Raw genomic sequence first — 24,651 nt, 5'->3', positions numbered from 1 at the left:
TGGCAAATAATCCCATTAGTAGAAGTAGTTGTTTATTGGCACGACCCCTTATAAGTTTGGCAAGTAGTCTCCATAAGTAGTCGTGTAAGTATCATGTCCCCATAAGTTTGGCAAGTAGTCCCCATAAGTAGTTGTGTAAGTATCATGTCCCCATAAGTTTGGCAAGTAGTCCCCATAAGTAGTTGTGTAAGTATCATGTCCCCATAAGTTCGGCAAGTAGTCCCCATAAGAAGTCGTGTACTATCATGTCCCCATAAGTTTAGCAAGAATTAAAATTCCCGTTAAGTAGTCAGAGGGGAGTTGATGAAACCCCAGGAAGCAAATGTCTTGACTTATAACAAACAAGCAACCAAACAGCCTTCTTCTTCTTCTTCTTCTTCTTCTTCTTCTTCTTCTTCTTCTTCTTCTTCTTCTTCTTCTTCTGCATCAGAAGAAGTGGTCCTCGCAAGTAGGGTATCACTAACACAGACCTCACAAGTTAGGTGAGTATGTCCCCATAAGAATTGTATGGCAAGTAGTACCCATAAGTATTCAAAGTTGAGTATTGGGCAGGTCCTCATAACTAAGACCCCACAAAAAAAATCGAAATTTCCTAAAGTCTAATCAAGTGTTTAAAGAGATGGGCAAATAAGCTACCAAACATCCATATTTTTTTTTTCATACCTCCAATAGAAAGGGGGGTCCTCATAAGAGGTGTATGGAAACACAGACCTCACAAGTTGCCAAAGGTGAGTATGTGTGTGTGTGTGTGTGTGTGTGTGTGTGTGTGTGTGTGTGTGTGTGTGTGTGTGTGTGTGGGAGTATAATTAGTTTTAATTATAGCTTAATACTGATGTCGCCTAAAATCGTGCCAACCAGGCGGTGGTTGGGGAAGGACATAGCGAGGAAAAGGATCATCATCCTCGAGAGGGACACCATAATACGCGAACCACTCGTTGGGGTCCGGTGGTGGTGGTGGTGGTGGGGGTACATAAGCCACTGAAAGCAAAACAGGTTGGGTCCCAAAGGAATATTCACATCAGAGATGTGATATGGAGTGAGGGTGGCCCTACAATGAGGACAAGTATCCTGCACCGCCTGATTTGCGAAACAAAGACAGCCCAACAGGCAGTCTTCGTGGATATTTTGCCCACAACAAGGTAGGGGCTGCGAAGTGTGAATATTTGGTGTATCCAGACAAATAAAACATTTTGTTGTTAAATAAATTTGAAGGCGTTCCGAAGAGCGATCCGGACAAGGTTTCCTCCGCGCTTTGGGCGGCATACCTAGACTAGTCTAGAGGAAAAAAAAAAACAAAGGAAGATAAGAGATGTTCACTCAACAGAATAAGGGTGACCTATATAGTCACGAGCAGCGGTTCGCCGCATCAAGTGGATAAACCATCCTCATTATGCCACGAGCAGCGGTTCGCCGCATTTAGTGGTTGCAGAGTGAACCAAAACAACAGGGGAAATACATAAACGAGAGGGAAAAATGTGTACGACTAGTATAGATTATTTAGAATTACGATATGTTATTTAAATAAGTATGAGCGAACTCCTGTCCTATACAGGCATGACTTGTCTCGTTAAGCGTGCGAACTAAGTTTCTCGCGAAACGCGAACCACAGCGCAGGGACTGAGGTACATACATTTGAATGAGATCAAAAACAACATGGTGAGGGAGCAACAGATAATCACACAAATTAATTAGAGATAAAAATAAATCAGGCGCAAATGTTGTTTGAGGAGTTCGCTCAAGAAAATCGAGAAGAAAATATACTTCAGGAGGTGAATAAACACAAGAAAGGCAAAATCTTTGGGCAGAATGAGCAGACCCACAGTGATTACATAATGATGTGGTAAATTGTGTGTCATGTCTGTTTAAATATGCTTCGTAAAAAGGGCTGCAGAATGGAAGTAAGGATGGCGAAATTTGGCGAGAAAAACTGTATACTGGAACACTAATAATGTGTGTCTTTCGAGGGGACTCGGCTAATTGTGGTATTGGACGAGATTCATGAAAGTCCATGCTGGCAGTAGATCTAAAACAAATAAAGGAAAAGTAAACATAAATTTGAGCGCGAGAAAATGCTAATGCGAAAGTTAACATATGTATGTGTGTGTGCTGGAAAAACAAATAAACCATATTACCGTAGATATTTGTTTGAGAAAACAAATAGCTAGCGCCAAGGTGCGAATCTACTAGCAAAACAAACCGAACAAAAAGGTAAAAATTACGCTCAAATGAAATAGCATGCCAGGTTAAACAGAAACTGGTCTGTTACTCGCAGAACAAACGGAAATGTCAGAGGTTTGATCTAGAGTGGCTGCATTGGCAGTCGATGGCAAAGCTGGTTCCAATTCGCACTCATTCTCGCAAACACTTAAGCGTGTTTTCCGAGTGTGCTTTGAAGGTAGCTTTTGTTTTGAAAACACGGTGCGAAAGACTGTTGGCAGTTGTGTTGAACCAGTAATTCGACAATACAAGAGGCATATGATAATAGTATTGAGTAAGGTAAGAGCCAAAGCGAAATAAGTAAGCCAACCATTGAGTGAGGTTGAATGAACTGAATGCAAATGAGAAATATCTTGTTTTATATCTGCAATTTGAGTTGTGAGTTGTCCATCAAGCAGACGAAAGGTATGTTCCAGCGAATCCATAATGGAGTGATTGAAATGAAGTGGCGGTGATATGTTCAGCGATTTGTAATGTAACTGTAAAAGATTGTCATCGTTGTTTTTCCACGGAATGTACCGGAAGGAGTTATGAGTGAATAATGGCAAATGAAGAGTAATTTGTTCAGGACATGTGCCTAATCCAGTTTGTTGAGTAGCGAAGGTTAGTTCACAAGTAATATACATGGCTACAACACAAGATATGCAGCTAAGCATAATCTTTATAAGCCGAACGTAAGAACTAATGTAGGTAAACAATTAATCTCCTTCATGGCAACCGATATTTGGAAAGACCTTCCAACTCCTTTAAAAAAAACTCATACAAAGTGTGTCTGCTTTTCCGAAACAAATTATACATTATTTACTGTCAGAACAACAAATGAAGTAAATTTCTTTTATGCTGACCTCGTAACATACGTTAACTTTTTTTACAATTAATAAGTTCTTCCTTCCTTCTGCTTTTTCATTTTTTTTTCTTTTTCTTTCTTTTTTGCCTGCTATCTAGAACCTAAATTAGCCAGGGAGCTAACAAGACAACTTAATGGTTTATTTAGCTTCCTTGCTTGACACGTTAATTTAACTAATAATTAATTTAATTTATATAACACCATTAAAAGATTGTAATAATCAACATGTAAATAGAAAAAAAGCACAAATAAACATTATCATTATCAAGGGAAATGATAAACCGTCAATGGTGTGAGTGAAATGATGTGTGAGGAGCCATTAGTGGTGTTTAAAACTGTTAAGAAACCGTGTTTAGTAGACAAATAATAGCGTCCTCCTAAATGAAATAAATCGTGGATGTTGGAACAATCTGGTGCTTTTTGGTGACGGCGGACAAAATTCAATTTAGTATCTTTATGCCAAGGAAGTCCTAACCAACGGGTATCATCGACTGTTTGTAAAACATGTTGAGGACAGACAAAGACTGTGTCTGTGCGATAGCATTTGTCCAAAAACGCACGATGTAGAATATATTCTGCGTTTGTAAAGCGTAATAAAGCTAACTCGTCACGAGTGATCGGACCATGAAAACAAGTACCAGAAATATTGTATTTTAGTGGTGTTAAATTTTCAATTGTACAAAATGTATGATCATTGGTTAGTTCTGGAATAGTAAAAAGGATATTAATACCCACAGATTTTGTCATTTGGTATTGATAATCAACAAGTGGTTGTAATAGGAGTGGATAACCAGCATCTAAGGCGTTAATTGTGTTGTAGTGAAGGAATGGAATTAAGTTGGTGGTGTATGTTAGTGGCTAAAAATGAAGGAAGATCAGCAAAGCTAACGAGTTGTTCGCATGGAATGTGTGCGTCTGATGAAGTATATCATTGATTTCAGTAAAACGAAGTTGAGTAGAAAAGGTTCGAGCGATCTCTAGAGAAAATGTTGACAAAAATTCCATGTAGTTGTTGTGGTGACAGTTTTCGTGATCTGCAAAAGCTTGTAATTTAGCCTTCCAATCTATGAAAGAAGAGTCCAATCCACGAATTGAAGCTTGAAGGTTGTTAACTTTAGTAACGAGTTTATCTGAAATTTTGGTAAGGTAAATAGTTTTGCCATTGACAGTCTTAATCATGCTATCCATTTTAATGGTTGCACCTAACAACTTAGAGAATACCTGAAATAAACCAAAAATATCTGTTCCAGAATCACACGAACCACCGAAGAACTTTGTATAGAAAAATTTTGGTACCCCTAACACACCTGCTGTACAAGCCCAGGGTAAACTTCTTTTTCGCCTAGAATGGCGCTTAGAATTCTGCAACCACAAGCGTTCACGCCGAGTTATACTGTAACAGGTTTTCAAAGCCCATAATTTGCAATCCTGGAGTGATTTACCATAGAAATACGGACAAGACATAGTAGACGAGAATCTAGTGGAGTATTGATAGTATCGTCGTAAATACGAATCACACTCAATGAGAGAAGTATAACCGTGTGAGGACAAAAGGCGCTGCATAGATTTCTGCACAGTACGTAATTGCTCTAACAACTCGTGTAGGAAATTAGATTTGTCTTTACCACAGGTATCATTGATGTTAAAATCGTTACCAATTTCCGGTGTGCGCAAATCAACAAACAGATTAAGAAAGTGAGTGTTCTGATAAAATATGATAGCATGTGGATTATGAGAAATCATCAGCGATTCAGGGTAGAAAGTAACGCGCCTACTATTAAGATCATAATCAAACTCCTGGGCCTTAACAAATAATTTAAGTGTGATAAATAACAAGAGTACAAAGAGTAATCTACTTAGACTTATTATGAAAATCTTCCAAAAGATGTTGATCCAGGATGTTTTCTTCAGGTTCCCATGTACTTTCCGAGACGGGGTAATGTGCCCATTTAACGAGGTATTGAAGTCTGCCTTGTCTCTTGCGGGACTTAAGGATCTTTTCAGCGCCATAAACATCTGGGTCGTTAAACAAATCGGAAGAATCAACAGGAGAAGTGTTAGGATTCTCAGTATCATCTGGTGCAGGTTCAGCATTAGCCGTTGTTTTAGGGATAGCGTCATCTGGTTCAAGACTGCCGGCAGGGAGGTCTGCAGCATCAAATGAAAGATCATCAGGATCATCAACTGGAGGTGGTAAGATAGGACGATCAGCTGGGTCATAAAAACGCTTCAACCTGTTCGCATGAACTGTGGTGGCGACTAAACGGTTATCACATGTTCGCACTTGGAAATGCACTGGAGATAACTTACGACAAATTCGAAAAGGACCATTCCATTTTGATAGCAATTTCTTACTAAGACCCTTCTTTACCTCAGGTGTGTAAATCCAGAAACGTTGGCCAACCTCAAAAGGTACATCTGCAGAGTTCTTATCATACTGTAGCTTCATAAGTTGTTGAGTCCTAGCTATATTTGAGCGCGCAATCGATTGAGCTGCTTCAATCTGACTCACTATGCGTGCTCGGTGCTCTTCAACTGAAGGCGAAATCTGAGTAGCTGGCAATAAGCTGACATCTGGAGGCAAGCGAGGCTCGCGCCCATATAGCAAGTAAAACGGACTATCACCTGTTGAGACGCAAGGCGAAGCTCGATAGGCGAACTGGATAGCAGGGATATAGACATCCCAATCCTGTTGATTTGAGCTAACAAAATGAGAAATGGATTCTGCTAATGTATTGTTAAAACGCTCAACTAAGCCGTCGGTCTGTGGGTGATAAGCGGTAGTGTTTACTTTCTTGGTATTAAGCAAACGACATACCTCCTTAACTAGTGAAGAGAGAAAATTACTACCTCGATCAGACAAGGGAGTACGAGGTGCACCATGGCGGCAAAATATCTCATCAACTAGCAATCTTGCAATCACAGAAGCCTCTATTGATGGAACAGGAAAACATTCACACCATTTGGTTAGATATTCTGAAAATACTACAACGTATCGGTTGCCCGCTTTAGAAACTGGAAATGGACCAATGATATCACATGCAATGCGATCAAAAGCATCCTGCACTGGGATAGGTAATAGTGGAGCCTTATGTCTATTGCGAGGGCTTTTCCTCATAGCGCAATCACAACAGCTACGACACCAATGACTAACGTCAGAGAACATTTTGCGCCAATAATAGCGAGTACGCAATTTCTCATAAGTCTTAACAGTACCAAAATGTCCTCCAGTAGGATCATCATGAGCTCAAACAAGAAGTTCATAGCGTAAGGTAGTTGGTACGACCAATTGCTGATGTGTAGTTGCCCGCCTGCGATCTTTTGGTGTCCATAGATGAAAGAGCAATCCGTCCTCGCTTAGAAAATAGTCATCAACAGTTAAGAGAAGAGAACGCGCATTACTATTGTTTTCAGGCAATTTAGAATTTGCCAGGTATTGAATAAGATCAGACAGATCCCGATCACGACGTCGCAATTCACGCACGCGTGATGTTTGAACGCCTGGAACGTCATAAGCAGAAAGAGATGGAGGAGGAAGGTTATATGGTCGACGAGAGAGAGCATCAGCGTTAGTATGTGCAGTTCCTGGGCGATGTTGAATTTCAAAATCATACTGTTGAACTAAAAGAGACCAACGCGCAAGTCTGCCTGAAGGATCATTGATTGACATCAACCATTTTAAGGAATGATGATCAGTATGCAAAACAAATTTCCTGCCGTACAAATATGGTTCAAACTTTTTAATGCCAAAAATAGCACTGAGACATTCGCGTTCGGTCGTTGTGTACTGTTTCTCTGCTGAATTAAAATCACGGCCAGCATATGCGATAGCGACCTCACGACCGTTCTGAATTTGACCTAATGTGACTCCTATGCCATCATTAAAAGCATCAGTGTATAAATGAAAGGTTTCCTTGAAATCAGGAAAAGCCAAAATAGGAGCGCTTACTAGTGCGTGTTTCAAAGTTTCAAATGCCTGTTCACAAGTATCTGTCCAAAGAAAGGTGTGATTCTTGCATAATAACTGGTTTAAAGGTGCCGCAATTTTAGCAAAATCTTTGATAAAACGACGGTAATAGTTAGCTAGTCCTAGAAAAGATCTTACTGTCTTTACATTATGAGGTCGTGGAAAATCTCGTACAGCTGTAATTTTGTCATCATCTGGTGCTATGCCTTCAGGAGAAACGACATGCCCTAAGTATTTAACTTGTGGGCAGGCAATCTTACACTTAGATGGTTTTAGTTTCAGGTTAACGTGGTGCAGACGATCAAAAACTTGGCGAAGATGACACAAATGGTCTTCAAAGGTTCTAGAGTAAACGAGAATGTCATCTTAGTAAATTAAGCAGATTTTATAAGTTAACCCTCGTAAAACACACTCCATCAAGCGCTGATAAGTTGAAGGAGCTCCGGTAAGACCGAATGGCATCACCAAAAACTCATAAAGGCCACCGTAAGTAATAAAAGCAATGTGTTCACGGGATTCAGGCTCCATGGTCACTTGCCAAAACCCGGCGGTTAAATCCAAAGACGAAAAGTACTTTGTACCATTAAGAGCATCCAATGCGTCATCAATACGTGGTAGAGGATAAGAATCCTTGCGTGTTACAGAGTTAAACCTCCGACAATCGACCACGAAACGGTCTGTACCATCTTTTTTCTTAACCAGAATGATTGGAGAAGCCCAGGGACTGGTACTGGGTTGAATGATGCCCCGGTTTAACATGTCAGTAACATGTTCCTCAATAATACCACGCTGTGACTCAGAGACACGATATGGTCGTTGTCGGATAGGAGGAGAGTCTCCTGTGTCAATACGATGCTGCACTAAGCCTGTACGCCCAAGTTAATCTGATGTCACAGAGAATACGTCACGGTATTCAGCAATTAAAGATTTGAGTTGAGTCACTTGGTGCTCGTCTAAAGTAGTAGATGTAAGATCTAAAGGCACAGTTGCCTCATCCTCCACAGATGGAGATGGAGGGGAGTGGTTAGGAGTGTCTGAAGTAGCAATAACAGACATAGAAGCATCAGATGAAATAAAGGTACCCATAGTAGAACAACGATATATTGTCACAGGCTTGTCAGTTGGATTAAGAATGCGGAATGGAAACGTTTCATGTTCCGAGAGACTGACAAGCTGAGAAGCACCACAAACGTGGTAGCGTTCTGCAAGCTTATCGTTAAGCTCGATCAAACCGGTCTTTCCTGCTGGCAAGGAAGCCTTAGGATAAACTGGAATAACAGACTCAGACATAGGTTGTAGAATGTAAGTGGCGTAAGCATGCACAGTGACTAGCTCTGGGTTAGTCGAATTGTTAATTGTGGGTAAGGAAGATGAATACAATGGCACAGAATTGTGGTTTGCAAGAGTTAAGGTATGACCTTGGAAATCAATCACAGATCCAAAATCCTTTCCAAGAACAACTGGATAAGTAAGATTGTCTATGACAAGAACCTCAAAAGGATAGGACTGGTCACCTATCGTTAAAGTAAAAACAGCTTGGCCCATAACAAGGAGATGGTCTCCACTAACCGTACGTATAGACGGAAGAGAAGAGGTTGAAGTTGAGGGGAATCTGAGAATGTGGAAAGAAAGTTACTACTTACTGCAGTGATCGAGGCACCAGTGTCAACCAACATCAGAGTAGTGCGATTCTGAAGAGATCCATGGATGTAAAGGCTATCCGATGGAAGACCTTCTTGGAAATCCATTGCATTAACGTGTGAGTCCGTTGGTAAAGGCGACTGTGGAGGTGTATACCAAGTTTAAGGCTGAGGAAGAACGCTGTCGTCATTAGCGGGTCTAGCATCAAGAGCTAAGGCCTTGAAAACCAGGAAGATCCAGCACAGCGGGTGGTTCTATTGGCGAATACTCTGTGATGTTAGAATTAATTGAGGGCTCTATCATTGGAGTATCTGAAACTACTTGATCGTCTGACTGATGTGAATTGTTATTACTAACAAGGGCATGTGTAACTTGATCAGGGTTACACACGCTGTGAACATCAGTAGCTTCGTCGCCTAAAAACATGTTAGCAGCTGTGTGGAAACTGGGATTGGTAAATTGTAAATTGTATGGAAAGTTGTCATCATTATTTTGTAAAAACGCGTTTTCATCTGGAGGATTCAAAATACTTGCGAAAGTTTCATTAAATTCTTCTGTGTCATCATTTAGTCCACTTGATAAATCGATATTGGAATTTTGTACTTCTTCGTCACTTGATAAATTGATATTGGAGTTTTGTACTTCTTCTTCATTTAGTCCACTTGATAAATTGACATTGGAATTTTGTACTTCTTCATTTAGTCCACTTGATAAATTGACATTGAAATTTTGTATTTCTTCATGTTGAATTTGAGTGTCCACTGGAAAATCGGCCGTACTCTCTTCAATGTGTATTAACGGCGTATTTGAAAAATTCATAATTTCGCTTGTATCATCATTATGGCCAAAAACTGGAATATCTGTAGTCTTAACTGAATCTTCTGTATATGTAATTTCATCATAATAATCCGCCAAAAATTTATTTGTTTGAGTCGCAGGAACTTCATTTGTCAATGCAATAGTCTGATGGCCAATTTTGGTAGGTATAACAACATTTTCATTTTCAATAATTTGCCTGCTCAAGTGGACATCTTCTGTTTCATAAATATATTCTTGGCCATTTTCATCGTTATTTTGGTCATCGGGATTTGAATTGAAGTGGACATTTTCATCTTGTTGAACAACAATTGCATCAGTTTGATTTTCAACATCTTCAATAATAACATCATCTTCAGTTGCATTTTCGTATTCTTGAGGCAACTGGAAACTGGCCAGTTGGTGTCTCTGGGAATAATATATACAATTGGGATGCGAAACGGTATTAGCATCAGGTTGACTATAACTGTGTGGATTAGCAGTTCCCGGGTTACCTACATTATCCGAAATAGACAAGCGTGAGCCAACGGTTTCCATATAAGAAGGATTAGATAAATGATTAGATAAATAAGTAAAATGTGAACTATTTACAGTAGTATCATATATACAATCGTCACATGCTCGTTGATAGGCTCTTGCACGGGTATTTGGGCATCCGGCAAGAGCCCTTACCCGTTTAACTGGGAGTTAGGCTGCCGAGGATTAGATTGCCCTGAAAACTGCGAACGATTAGGAGCATTACCCTCATTGTGCGGCAACCGCGGATCTCTACTGCGCTGCTGACAAGTGCGCCAAGTATGCCCTACGCGCTGGTAAAAAGAACAAACAGGGTCACCTTCCACAGTACGAAAATTGCGACCATAAGAACGAAAATCAGGTCTACGTGGATTTTGATAGCGTCGCAAGTCATTTTCTAAACGATTAATCTGCCTCTGTAACTGATCAATTTGGCGATTCTGCTGGCCTTACCAAGGACGCGGCTGTGAAAAACCCGGCGGTGCGCTTGGAGGCTGGTCAAAAGCAGCTACACTTGCGTTGTTTACTGAACGCTGCTGATTAAGGGCGTGGAGTTCTGTAATCTGTTTTGATAGGTCTTCAAAGCGCTTTTCAAATTGCGAAGAAACAGACTCAATAGAAACGGCAGCTATAGGTGGAGGATTTGCAGGCACTGACTGAGTCATCTGCTGGTTATGAGTGTGGAGTTCTTTAATCTGTTTTGATAAGTCTTCAAAACGCTTTCCAAATTGCGAAGAAACAGACTCAACAGATGCAGCAGCTATAGCTGGAGGAGGTGCAGGCACTGACTGAGTCATTACTTTTTTAATCATCGCTTCCATTTTCGTTAACAGCATTTGAGTATCTGGAACAGCATGATTTATGTCAACTAATTCCTTCATGCGTGCTAAAGATTCTACCTCTTGGAAGTTTTTAGGCCGTGCCAAAGTGACATAACTTTGAATTTGCGGTTGGAGGCCTTGTAAAGTAACGCACTGAGTCTGCGTCTGACAACTTTAGTCGTTTGCAAATACGCGTGATATCTGCTATATAGTCATCTATGCGCTCGCCTTTTGCCTGCTTTCGAGTACTTAATTGTTGACTCAAAATCCAATCTTGTGATGCAAAACGCGCCTGAAAAGCGGCCTTAAGCTGACCGAAATCAGACTTAACTTCATCAGTTAAAGAAAGAAACCATGCATGCACTACCCCTGATAAATATAGTGGAAGAGCATTAAGCTGATTATCCTTGGACCAATTATTGATGTTAGCAATTCGTGTAAAAGAATCGAACCAAGTGATAGCATCAACAGCAGGATTTCCATCGAAAACGTCCGGCTTAATGCCACTTGAACTAGGTTTCTTGTCTATGCGTGTTTCAATATTAGTTAAGTGTGCTCGCTGGGTCTGTGATTCCTTAGCCATCTCCTCACGTAAGTTATTGCACATTTCAGTGAACATGTCTTTGAAAGCTTGTTGTTGTTCTTCATTCATGTTGTCAGTTTGTGTATGTACCGATTCACTGTGTGAGACCTGTGGGCATATACAAGTATCAATGTGGGTCTGCGGAACTGATATCGATTTTTGTTTGGTTTGAGAGTGAGTGATAATTTGTTTAGAAGAACCAGGTTTAGGCATGCATTAAGGTTATTCTACGTATAGAAGCATACAGATTAAATAATAACATAGTAAGATAACATTAAATAGAGGACTGAATTAGCTAGTAAAACACCGTTCATAAGAATGGAAATGTCCCAGGAACATGATGCAATTCAACAAAGTTCATAAGCATATAAATGTTCTTACTGTTGACGCTTGTCCTGTGGTGCTTGCGAAGCCTGCTTTGTTTTGTTTTGTTTTGTTTTGCCTCTGCTGGTCCTGGTTAGTCCTGGCGGAGGTGGAGGTCCACGAACGATGCGCTGCCAAAACTGCGAAGAAACAGAGTGAACCAAAGAAAACGGACAACTTAACGTCCGGTAGTTCGCCGCGGTTGAAGCCGGGCAAAACGGCGCTCCAAGTAGCGAATTTGGGCGTTTAACCGTTGGACTTCAAGAACTCGCGGAAGAGAGCGTGGTAAGCGTAGTGGTCCGTTAGGTGGAAGAGAACCTCGTCCACGGCCGCTCATCCACGTACGGAAATCTATCCACGTACGGAAATCGTCCCGGTTCTGCCACCAGCTTGTTGAAAGAACCTTTGGGGAATTAGCTGGGTTCACTTCAACGAAGATCCAACAGCTTCTTCAGCTGCTCTTCTTGATTACTTTTGACATAAGTTCAGCTTACTCTGCTCAACAATCAATTCTCTGCTAAAACTAGATAGCATCCATTTTTATACTGACTCGACAACCACCTGCTCAACACAAATTAAGTCTTACGCAAGCCTACTGTGATTGGCTGCAAGGAACTTATTTGCATCCGTGCCTTCGATCTGTTAGCTGAGCTAAAGACATATTTCCAGTAAGATATCACCATGAAGCTTTGGTTGTCCAGTCAATACAAAATAGGGAAAGCAATATAAAAATTACAAGGTTCAGGTCTATACAGTGAGGTTTCACAAAGATAATCTGAAAAACACTAAAAGCTGTTGTTTAAAAATTGTACAAGAAGTAGATTCGTTAAAAGTGTTAGCCTTCTTCATCGAAAGTAATTGGTTACCCGTTTCCATAAATTAAATGAGTACAAATAATAACATATTCAGTACGTGGTTGATCGCTGGATTACAGCTATGAATATTTATCTTCATAATCGCCTTAGGATTAACTTAGGATTACTTTCAAAAACACCTCAAAATTACAGATATTGTTATTTAGATATCAACAACCATGAATTCGGTAAAGAACCTAAGGAAATCTACCAAAAATGACTAAAAATAAGAACAGTAACAATTTCCTGGAATAAACCATTGAAAGGTCAAGTTAAGGAAAAACTTATAAAAAGTAAGGTAAACAAGGTGTTATCATTTCTAAGAACTTAATTAAGCATAACTTTGCTATTGCAAGTTTCTCTAAGGAAACGTACAGCTTCTAATACCGAATTCATGACAGGAGAATTCATATGTTAATCACAAATTAAGAACAACTAAGTCGAACCACAAGGTGTTATCTCTGAAGAGCTGCGTAACGAAAGAAATGAGTCAACTCGTCTTTTCCTGTTATATTCCCAAACCAAACAGAAATATAATTTGTAATAAGTCCAAACACCAAATAAAATTCCTTTAACTATTTTAACCCCAAATATATGTGTTGTAAATATTTTTCATCATTGTCAATTTTTATAATCTAACAAAACTAACCCCCAAACGTAAAAATCCCTAACCACCAAACGTAAGAATCACTAACCCCCAAAGGTAAGAAAAATAACCTCCAAACGTAAGAACTCGAAACCCCAAACGTAACAATTCCTAACCCCTAAACGTAAAAAAACTAACCCTCAAAAGTAAGAAATCTAACCCCCAAACATAAGAATTCCTAACCCCCAAACGTAAGAAAACAAACTTCCAAACGTAAGAATTCATAACCCCCAAACGTAAGAATTACTAACCCCGAAACGTAAGAATTCCTAACCCTTAAACATAAGAAAACTAACGCCCAAACGTAAGAAATCCTAACCCCCAAACGTAATAATTCCAACCCACAAACGTAAGAATGTACTTGACCCCTAAACGTAAGAAAACTAACCCGCAAACGTACGAATTCCTAACCCAAAAACGTAAGAAAACTAATCTCCAAACGTAAGAAAAGGAACCCCCAAACATAAGAATTCCAAACCAGCAAAAATAAGAAAGCTAACCCCCAAACGTAAGAAAAATAACCCCCAAACGTAAGAAATCGAACCCCCAAACGAAAAAAAACTAACCCCCAAACGTAAGAATTACTAACCCTCAAACGTAAGAAAACTAACACCCAAACTTAAGAATTCCTAACCCCAAAACGTAAGAAATCTAACCCCCAAACGTAAGAATTACTAACCCCCAACAGTAAGAAAACTAACACCCAAACTTAAGAATTCCTAACCCCAAAACGTAAGAAATCTAACCCCCAAACGTAAGAATTACTTACTCCCAAACGTAACAAAACTAACCCCAAAAAGTAAGAAATCTAACCCCCAAACGCAAGAATTCCTAACCCCCAAACGTAAGAAAACTAACTACCAAACGTAAGAATTCATAATCCCCAAATGTAAGAATTACTAAACCCTAAACGTTAGAATTCCTAACCCTTAAAAATAAGAAAACTAACGCCCAAACGTAAGAATTCCTAGCCCCGAAACGTATTAATTCCTACCCCCAAACGTAAAAAATTCCTACCCCCAAACGTAAGAAAACTAACCTCCAAACGTAAGAAAAGGAAACCCCAAATGTAAGAATTCCTAACCCCAAACGTAAGAATTACTAACCCCCAAACGTAAGAAAACTAACACCCAAACTTAAAAATTCCTAAACCACAAACGTAAGAAAACTTAAACCCCCTAACGTAAGAATTACTAACCCCTAACCGTAAGAAAACTAACCTGCAAACGTACCAATTCCTAACCCCCAAACTTAATAAAACTAATCTCCAAACGTAAGATAAGGAACCCGCAAACGTAAGAATTCCTAACCCGCAAAAACAAGAAAGCTAACCCCCAAACGTAAGAAATCGAACCTCCAAACAATAGAAAACTAACCCACAAACGAATGAAATCTAACCCCCAAACGTAAGAATTACTAACCCCCAAACGTAAGAAAACTAAAACTTAAACGTAAAAATGCTTAACCCCCAAACGTAAGAAATCTAACCCCTAAAGGTAAGAATTTCTAACCCCCAAACGTAAGAAAACTTAAACCCCATAACGTAAGAATTACTAACCCTTAAACGTAAGAAAACTAACCCGCAAACTTACGAAATCCTAAACCCCAAACGTAAGAAAACTAATCTCCAAACGTAAGAAAAGGAACCCCCAAACGTAAGAATTCATAACCCGCAAAAATAAGAATTACTAACCCCTAAACATAAGAACACTAACACCCAAATTTAAGAATTCCTAACCCACAAACGTAAGAAAACTTAAACCCCATAACGTAAGAATTACTAACCCTTAAACGTAAGAAAACTAACCCGCAAACTTACGAAATCCTAAACCCCAAACGTAAGAAAACTAATCTCCAAACGTAAGAAAAGGAACCCCCAAACGTAAGAATTCATAACCCGCAAAAATAAGAATTACTAACCCCTAAACATAAGAACACTAACACCCAAATTTAAGAATTCCTAACCCACAAACGTAAGAAAACTTAAACCCCCTAACGTAAGAATTACTAACCCTTAAACGTAAGAAAACTAACCCGCAAACTTACGAAATCCTAAACCCCAAACGTAAGAAAACTAATCTCCAAACGTAAAAAAAGGAACCCCCAAACGTAAGAATTCATAACCCGCAAAACTAAGAATTACTAACCCCTAAACATAAGAACACTAACACCCAAACTTAAGAATTCCTAACCCCCAAACGTAAGAAGTACTAACCCCAAAACGTAAGAAAACTAACCTCCAAACGTTAGAAAAGGAACCCCCAAAGGTAAGAATTACTAACCCTCAAAAATAAGAAAAGTAACCCCCAAACGTAAAAAAGATAACCCCCAAACGTAAGAATTTCTAACACCAAATATAAGAAATCTAACCCCCAAACGTAAGAATAACCAACACTCAAACGTAAGAAAACTAGCCCCCAAACGTAAAAATTATCAACCCCCAAACGTAAGTAAACTAACCCCCCAAACGTAAGAATTCCTAACCCCCAAGAGTAAGAATTACTAACCCCCTAACGTAAGAAAACTAACCCTTATAGGTAAGAATTGCTAACCCCAAACGTAAGAATTACTAACCCCTATACGTAGAAAACTTACCCCCAAAGGTAAGGATTCTTAACCACCAAACGTAAGAAAACTAACCCCAAGACGTAAGAATTCCTAACCCCCAAACGTAAGCAATATAACTCCCAAACGTAAGAAATCCTAACCCCCAAACGTAACAAAACCAATCCTCAAAAGTAGGAAATCTAACCCCCCAAACGTAAGAAAACTAACTTCCAAACGTAAGAATTCCTAACCCCCAAACGTAAAATAACTAACTTCCAAACGTAGCAACACTAACCCCCAACCGTAGGAATTACTAACCACCAACCCTAAGAAAACTAAACCCCAAACGTAAAAATTCTTCACCCCCTAACGTAAGAAATCTAACCCCAAAACGTAACAATTACCAACCCCCAAACGTAACAATACTAAAACCCAAACGTAAGAATTATTAAACTTCCAAATGTAAGAAAACTAACCCCCAAACGTAAGAAATATAACCCCCAAACGTAAGAATTACTAACACCAGAACGCAACTAAACTAACCCCCAAAGGTAAGAATTCCTAACCCCCAAATGTAAGAAATCGAACCCCAAACACAAGACTTCCTAACCCCCAAACGTAAGAATTCCTAAAACCAAACATAAGAAATCTAATCCCAAAACGTTACAATTCCTAACCCCCAAACGTAAGAATTCTTAACCCCCAAACGTAAGAAAACTAACCCCCAAACATAAGAATTCCTAACCCACAAACGTAAGAAATGTAACCCCAAAACGTAAGAATTACTAACCCCCTAACGTAAGAAAACTAATCTTTGAACGTAAGAATTCCTAACCACCAAAGGTAAGAAAACTAACCCTCAAACATAACAATGCCTAACCCCCAAACGTAAGAAATCTAACCCCCAAACGTAAAAATTACTAACCCCCAAACGTAAAAATTACTAACCCCCAAACGTAAGAATTTATAATCCACAAACGTAAAAAATCTAACCCCCAAACGTAAGAATTACTAACCCCCAAACGTAAGAAAACTAACCCCCAAGCGTAAGAATTCCTAACCCCCAAACTTAAGAATTCCTAACCCACAAATGTAAGAAAACTTAAACCCCCTAACGTAAGAATTACTAACCCGTAAACGTAAGAAAACTAACCCGCAAACGTACGAATACCTAGCCCCCAAACGTAAGAAAACTAATCTCCAAACGTAAGAAAAGGAACCCCCAAACGTAAGAATTACTAACCCCAAAAAATAAGAAAACTAACCCCCAAACGTAGGAATTACTAACGCCCAAACGTAAGAATTACTAAACTTCCAAATGTAAGAAAACTAACTCCCAAACGTAAGAATTCCGAACCCTCAAACGTAAGAAATATATCCCGCAAACGTAAGAATTACTAACACCCAAACGCAACTAAGCTAACCCCCAAACGTAAGAATTCCTAACCCCCAAATGTAAGAAATGGAACCCCCAAACCTAAGAATTCCTAAAAGCAAACATAAGAAATCTAATCCCCAAACGCTAGAATTCCTAACCCCCTAACGTAAGAAATCCTAACCCTCAAACGTAAGAAATCTAACCCCAAAATGTAAGAATTACTACCCCCAAACGTGAGAAAACTAATCCCCAAACGTAAGAATTTCTGACCCCCACACATAAGAAATCTAACCCCCCAACGTAAGAACTACTAACCCCCAAACGTAAGAAAACTAACCCCCAAACGTAAAAATTCCTAACCCACAAACGTAAGAAATCTAACACCCAAACATAAGAATTATTAACCCCCGAACGTAAGAAAACTAAACCCAACACCTAACAAAATTAACCTCCAAACGTAAGAATTCCTAACCCACAAACGTAAGAAATCTAACCCACAAACGTAACAATTACTAACCCCCAAACGTGAGATTTCCTAACCCCTAAACGTAAGAATTTTAACCCCCAAATGAAAGAATTCCTAACAACCAAATGTAAGTAATCTAACCCCCAAACGTAAGAATTACTAACTCACAAACGTAAGAAATCTAACCCTGATACGTAAGAATTATTAACACCGAATCGTAAGAAAACTAGCCCCCAAACGTAAGAATTACTAAACCCCCAATCCATAAGAATTTCTGACCCCCAAACGTAAGAATTCCTAATCCCCAAACGCAAGCAAACTAACCCCCAAACATAAGAAACTTAGCCTTTAAACGCAAGAATTCCTGACCAACATTCGTAACAAAACTAACCCCCAAACGTAAGATTTCCTGACCTTTAAACGTAAGTAAACTAACCCCCAAACATAAGATTTCCTAACCACAAAACGTAAGAAATCAAACCCCCAAACGTAAGAATTTCTAACCCCTAAACGTAAGAATTCCTAATCCCCAAACGTAAGAAAACTAAGCCCCAAAACGTAAGAATTACCAACCCCCAAACGTAAGAATTCCTAATCCCCAAACGTAAGAAAACTAAGCCCCAAAACCTAAGAATTACTAGCCCCCAAACGTAAGAATTCCTAACCCCAAACGTAAGAATTCATAATCCCCAAACGTAAGAACTACTAACCCCTAAACGTAAGAATTCCTAACCACCAAACGTAAGAAAACTAACCCCCAAACGTAAAAATTACCAACCCCCAACCGTAAGAATTCCTAACACCTAACGTAAGAAAAATAAGCCCCCAAACGTAAGAAAACTAAGCCCCAAACGTAAGAATTCCAAACCCTCTAACGTAAGAAAACTAACCCAAAAAATTACGAATTACTAACCCCCAAACGTAATAAAAACTAACCCCCAAACGTAAGAATTCCTAACCCCCAAACGTAAGAATTACTAATCCCCAAACGTACGAATTCCTAACCCCCAACGTAAGAAAAACTAACCCCCAAACGTAAGAATCCCTAACCACCAAACGTAAGAAAACTAACCCCCAAACGTAAGAATTCGTAACCGCCAAACGTAAGAATTACTAACCCCCAAAGGTAAGAATTCCTAACCCCCAAACGTAATAAAAACTAACCCCCAAACGTAAGAATTACTAACCCACAAACGCAAGAATTACCAACCCCCAAATGAAGAATTGCTAACCACGGAACGTAAGAAAACTAACCCCCGAACGTAAGAATTCCTAACTCCAAACGTAAGAAATCTAACCTTCAATTTTAACAATTACTAACACTCGAACGTTTACAAAACTAACCCTTAAACGTAAGACTTCCTAACCACCGAACGTAAAAAATCTAACCCCCAAACGTACCAATTACTAACCCCCAAACGTGAGAATTCCTAACCCATAAACGTAAGAATTTTAACCTCTAAACGTAAGAATTACTAACCCCCGAACGTAAGAATTTGTAACCACCAAACGTAAGAAAACTAACCACCAAACGTAAGAATTCCTAACCCCAAACGTAAAAAATCTAACCCCAACACGTAAGAAATTACGAACCCCAAAACGTAAGAAAACTAACCCTTAGACGTAAGAATTCCTAACCCCCAAACGTAAGAATTCCTAACCACCAAACGTAACAAAACTAACCCCCAAACGTAAGAATTCGTAACCGCCAAACGTAAGAATAACTAACCCCCATACGTAAGAATTCATCACCCCCAAACGTAAGAATTACTAACCCCCAAACGTAAGAATTCTCAACCACCAAACGTAAGAAAACTAACCCCCAAACGTAAGAATTACCAACCCCCAAACGTAAGAAATACTAACCCTCTAACGTAAGACAACTAACCCCCAAACGTAAGAAAACTAAGCCCCAAACGTAAGAATTCGTAACCGTCAAACGTACGAATTACTAACCCCCAAACGTAAAAGAATCTAACCCCAACACGTAAGAAATTACGAACCCCCAAACCTAAGAAAACTCACCCTTAAACGTAAGAATTTCTAACCCCCAAACGCAAGAATTACTAACCCCGAAACGTAAGAATTACTAACCCCCAAACGTAAGAATTCCTAACCACCAAACGTAAGAATTACTTACCCCCAAACGTAAAAAATCTAACCCCCAAACGTAAGAATTGGTAACCACCAAACGTAAGAATTACTTGCCCCCAAACGTTAGAATTCCTAACCCACAAACGTAAGAATTACCAGCCCCCAAACGTAATAATTCTTAACCCCCTAACGTAAGAAAACTAACCCCCAAACGTAAGAATTTGTAACCGTCAAACGTACGAATTACTTACCCCTAAACGTAAAAAATCTAACCCCAACACGTAACAAAATACGAACCCCCAAACGTAAGAAAACTAACCCTTAAACGTAACAATTCCTAACCCCCAAACGTAAGAATTACTAACCCCCAAACGTAAGAATTCCTAACAACCAAACGTAAGAAAACTAACCCCCAAACGTAAGAATTGGTAACCACCAAAGGTAAGAATTACTAACCCCCAAACGTAAGAATTCCTAACCCCAAACGTAAGAATTTTTAACTCCCAAACGTAAGAATTACTAACCCCCAAACGAAAGAATTCCTAACCCCCAAACGTAATAAAAACTAACCCCCAACGTAGGAATTACTAACCCCCAAACGTGAGAATTCCTAACCACCAAAGGTAAGAAACCTAACTCCCAAACATAAGAATTACCAACCCCCAAACTTAACTATTCCGAACCCCCTAACTTAAGAAAACTAAACCCCAAACGAAAAAAAACTAACCAACAAACGTACGAATTACTAACCCCCAAACGCAATAAAAACTAACCCCCAAACGTAGGAATTCTTAACCCCCAAACGTAAGAATTACTAACCACCAAACGTAAGAATTCCTAACCACCAAACGAAAGAAAACTAATCCCCAAACGTAAGAATTACTAACCCCCAAATGTAATAAAAACTAACCCCCAAACGTAAGAATTACTAACCCCAAACGTAAGAATTCCTAACCACCAAACCTAAGAATACTAACCCTTAAACGTAAGAATTCCTAACCTTCAAACGTAAGAATTCCTAACCACCAAACTTAAGAATTACTAACCCTAATAGGTAACAAAATTAACCCCCAAACGTAAGAATTTCTAACCTCCAAACGTAGGAATTCCTAACCCCAAACGTAAGAAATCTAACCCCAACACGTAAGAAATTACGAACCCCCAAACGCAAGAAAACTAACTCTTAAACATAAGAATTCCTAATCCCCAACGTAAGATATCAAACCCACAAACGTAACAATTACTAACCACCAAACGTCAGAAAACTAACCCCAAAACGTAAGAATTAATAAACTCCCAAACATAATAAAACCTAACCCCCAAACGTAATAAAAACTAACCCCCAAACGTAAGAATTCCTAACCACCAAACGTAAGAAAACTAACCCCCAAACGTAAGAATTACTAACCCCCAAACGTAAGAATTCCTAACCACTAAACGTAAGAAAACTAACCCTTAAACGTAAGAATTCTCAACACCCAAGCGTAAGAAAACTATCCCCCAAACGTAAGAATTACTAACCCCCAAATGTAATAAAAACTAACCCCCAAACGTAAGAATTACTAACCCCAAACGTAAGAATTCCTAACCACCAAACCTAAGAATACTAACCCTTAAACGTAAGAATTCCTAACCTCCAAACGTAAGAATTCCTAACCACCAAACTTAAGAATTACTAACCCTAATAGGTAACAAAATTAACCCCCAAACGTAAGAATTTCTAACCTCCAAACGTAGGAATTCCTAACCCCAAACGTAAGAAATCTAACCCCAACACGTAAGAAATTACGAACCCCCAAACGCAAGAAAACTAACTCTTAAACATAAGAATTCCTAATCCCCAACGTAAGATATCAAACCCACAAACGTAACAATTACTAACCACCAAACGTCAGAAAACTAACCCCAAAACGTAAGAATTAATAAACTCCCAAACGTAATAAAAACTAACCCCCAAACGTAATAAAAACTAACCCCCAAACGTAAGAATTCCTAACCACCAAACGTAAGAAAACTAACCCCCAAACGTAAGAATTACTAACCCCCAAACGTAAGAATTCCTAACCACTAAACGTAAGAAAACTAACCCTTAAACGTAAGAATTCTCAACACCCAAGCGTAAGAAAACTATCCCCCAAACGTAAGAATTACTAACCCCCAAACTTAAGAATTACTAACCCCCAAAGATAACAAAATTAACCCCCAAACGGAAGAATTTCTAACCTCCAAACGTACGAATTCCTAACCCCAAACGTAAGAACTCTAACCCCAACACGTAAGAAATTACGAACCCCCAAACGCAAGAAAAATTGCCCTTAAACGTAAGCATTCCTAACCACGAAAGTAAGAAATCTAACCCCCAAACGTAACAATTACTTACCACCAAACGTCAGAAAACTAACCACCAAACGTAAGAATTACTAAACCCCCAAACGTAACAAAACTAACCAATAAACATAAGAATAACTAACCCTCAAACGTCAGAATTACTAACCCCAAAACGTAAGAATTCCTAACCCCCAAACGTAAGACCTCTAACACCCAAAGGTAAGAACTCCTAACACACAAACGTAAGAAATCTAACCCACAAACGTAACAATTACTCACCCCCAAACGTAAGAAAACTAAACCCCAAACGTAAGAATTCTTACCCTCAAACGTTAGAAAACTAACCCCCAAACGTAAGAATTCTTAACACCAAACTTAAGAAAACTAACCCCCTAAAGTAAGAATTAGTAACCCCCAAATGTAAAAACACTAACGCCCAAACGTAAGAATTCCTAACCCCCAAACGTAATAAAAACTAACCCCCAAACGTAAGAATTACTAACCCCCAAATGTAAGAATTACTAACCACTAAACGTAAGAAAACTAACCCTTAAACGTAAGAATTCTCAACACCCAAGCGTAAGAAAACTATCCCCCAAACGTAAGAATTACTAACCCCCAAACTTAAGAATTACTAACCCCCAAAGGTAACAAAATTAACCCCCAAACGGAAGAATTTCTAACCTCCAAACGTAAGAATTCCTAACCCCAAACGTAAGAACTCTAACCCCAACACGTAAGAAATTACGAACCCCCAAACGCAAGAAAAATTGCCCTTAAACGTAAGCATTACAAACCACGAAAGTAAGAAATCTAACTTCCAAACGTAACAATTACTAAACACCAAACGTCAGAAAACTAACCCCCAAACGTAAGAATTACTAAACCCCCAAAAGTAAGAAAACTAACCCCCAAACGTAAGAATAACTAACCCCCAAACGTCGGAATTACTAACCCCAAAACGTAAGAATTCCTAACCCCCAAACGTAAGAACTCTAACCCCCAAACGTAATAATTACTTACTCCCAAACGTAAGAAAACTAACCTCCAAACGTAAGAAAAAGAACTCCCAAATGTAAGAATTCCTAACCCCAAACGTAAGAATTATTAACCCCCAAACGTAAGAAAACTACCCCTTAAACGTAAAAATGCTTAACCCCCAAACGTAAGAAATCTAACCCCTAAAGGTAAGAATTCCTAACCCACAAACGTAAGAAAACTTAAACCCCCTAAGGTAAGAATTACTAACCCCTAAACGTAAGAAAACTAACCCGCAAACGTACGAATTCCTAACCCCCAAACGTAAGAAAACTAATCTCCAAACGTTGGAAAAGGAACCCCCAAACGTATGAATTCCTAACCCGCAAAGAAAAGAATTACTAACCCCCAAACGTAAGAAAACTAATCTTTAAACGTAAGAATTCCTAGCCCCCAAACGTAAGAAATCTAACCCCCGAACGTAAGAATTACTAACCCCCAAACGTGAGAAAACTAAACCCCAAACGTAAGAATTCTTACCCTCAAACGTTAGAAAACTAACCCCCAAACGTAAGAATTCTTAACACCAAACTTAAGAAAACTAACCCCCTAACGTAAGAGTTAGTAACCCCCAAATGTAAAAACACTAACGCCCAAACGTAAGATTTCCTAACCCCCAAACGTAATAAAAACTAACCCCCAAACGTAAGAATTACTAACCCCCAAATGTAAGAATTCCTAACCACTAAACGTAAGAAAACTAACCCTTAAACGTAAGAATTCCTAACCCCCAAGCGTAAGAAAACTATCCCCCAAACGTAAGAATTACTAACCCCCAAACTTAAGAATTACTTACCCCCAAAGGTAACAAAATTAACCCCCAAACTTAAGAAAACTAACCTCAAAACGTAAGAAAAGGAACCCCCAAACGTAAGAATTACTAACCCCCAAAAATACGAAATCTAATCCCCAAACGTAAGAAATATAACTCCCAAAAGTAAGAATTCATAACCCTCAAACGTAACAAAACTAACCCTAAAAAGTAAGATATCCAACCCCCAAACGCAAGAATTCCTAACCCCCAAAAGTAAGAAATTTAACTACCAAACGTAAGAATTCAAAATCCCCAAATGTAAGAATTGCTAAACCCTAAACGTAAGAATTATTAATCCTTAAAAATAAGAAAACTAACGCCCAAACGTAAGAATTCCTAGCCCCCAAACGTATTAATTCCTACCTCCAAATGTAATAATTCCTACCCCCAAACGTAAGAAAACTAACCTCCAAACGTAAGAAAAGGAAACCCCAAATGTAAGAATTCCTAACCCCAAACGTAAGAATTACTAACCCCAAACGTAAGAAAACTAACACCCAAACTTAAAAATTCCTAAACCACAAACGTAAGAAAACTTAAACCCCCTAACGTAAGAATTACTAACCCCTTAACATAAGAAAACTAACCCGCAAACGTACCAATTCCTAACCCCCAAACTTAAAAAAACTAATCTCCAAATGTAAGATAAGGAACCCCCAAACGTAAGAATTCCTAACCCGCTTAAACAAGAAAGCTAACCCCCAATCGTAAGAAA

General features: G+C 39.0%; 1 long non-coding RNA gene and 1 pseudogene across 1 annotated transcript in view; both read right to left on the bottom strand.

The window, feature by feature from the left end:
* Positions 1-23,921, bottom strand: part of LOC146461963 (uncharacterized) — an 87,390-nt gene extending 63,469 nt beyond the window's left edge. The window contains exons 1-2 of the long non-coding RNA XR_014857276.1: positions 23,896-23,921; positions 23,079-23,129 (exon numbers count right to left, since the gene is read on the bottom strand). This is a non-coding gene — a long non-coding RNA (uncharacterized LOC146461963). The remainder of the gene's footprint in view (positions 1-23,078; positions 23,130-23,895) is intronic.
* LOC146461964 (uncharacterized) lies at positions 10,447-12,484 on the bottom strand (annotated as a pseudogene).
* Positions 23,922-24,651: the final 730 nt, after the last annotated feature.

Source organism: Pavona decussata, unplaced genomic scaffold (assembly GCF_977016875.1).
Source record: "Pavona decussata unplaced genomic scaffold, jaPavDecu1.1 SCAFFOLD_193, whole genome shotgun sequence".
In the NCBI taxonomy this organism is placed as follows: Eukaryota; Metazoa; Cnidaria; class Anthozoa; order Scleractinia; family Agariciidae; genus Pavona; species Pavona decussata.
This window is presented reverse-complemented; position numbering and strand designations above follow the sequence as displayed.